Below are 879 nucleotides of genomic sequence, written 5' to 3' on the forward strand. Positions count from 1 at the left end.
TCCAGGGTTGTCAGCTGGCAACATCCACTTCTCAAAGGTTGTGAAGCCGTGGATGGGCCTGCTAAAATTTAATACTGTCAAGCAATTACGTTCGGCGCTCGGAACTGAAAACAGAAAACAGCTTTCACGATGCCGAATTTAGATACAGTGTTCGAGTATCTTCTGAAAGTGTCGGAACTATTGTTGAACGTTTAGGTGACATTTGGGGTTTGGCTGCGTGAAATTACCTTTTGTCCTAGAACTAAATTTGCGGTGGTCATAATCCATATGTGGCGTGGCTCAAACGCCATAAGCCATGGATCCACCTTAAGATAACATTGTTAGCTGCCAGGTATTTTCCTCTTAGATGAGTTTTTGCGAGTCATGAATTCACTTTTACGAGAAGTAGGTGTGCTTTTCACGCGTGCGATACCTTCGGCCTACGGCGTGAGACTGCCCGAATTGACCAAAATCGATTTTGACCATTGCTCTGATTGGAGTTTGGAAGGCAGAAATTGCGTCTTGGAATAAAAAAAGAGAAAAAGCATTGTGTGTTGCGGTATCAGGAGTGGATTTCGGTTTTAACTGAAATGTACGACGGTGTGTCATGGTCTTCATAGGATATATTCATTGACACAATTGTCCACAGCTGTTAGCTGGTGTTTTCCATATTAGTGCTGGTAGAAGTAGAAATGGCTAGGTGTCGAAACTTCCCGCACTGTTCACTGGCTGAATGCTCTTATCAATGGCCGATCACGTGATATCCCTCTCAAATTCCGAGCAAGATTTTAAGGATATAAGAAGGGCAGAGTTAGAAGCGATGTGTGCTTGTGTGTGCAAACGCAGAAGTGAGTGTATTAATGTTAGACGCAATTGTGTGGGCCCACGCGCAACTGCCTT

Source organism: Plasmopara halstedii (genome assembly GCF_900000015.1).
Source record: "Plasmopara halstedii genome assembly, contig: Scaffold_1594, whole genome shotgun sequence".
In the NCBI taxonomy this organism is placed as follows: domain Eukaryota; phylum Oomycota; class Peronosporomycetes; order Peronosporales; family Peronosporaceae; genus Plasmopara; species Plasmopara halstedii.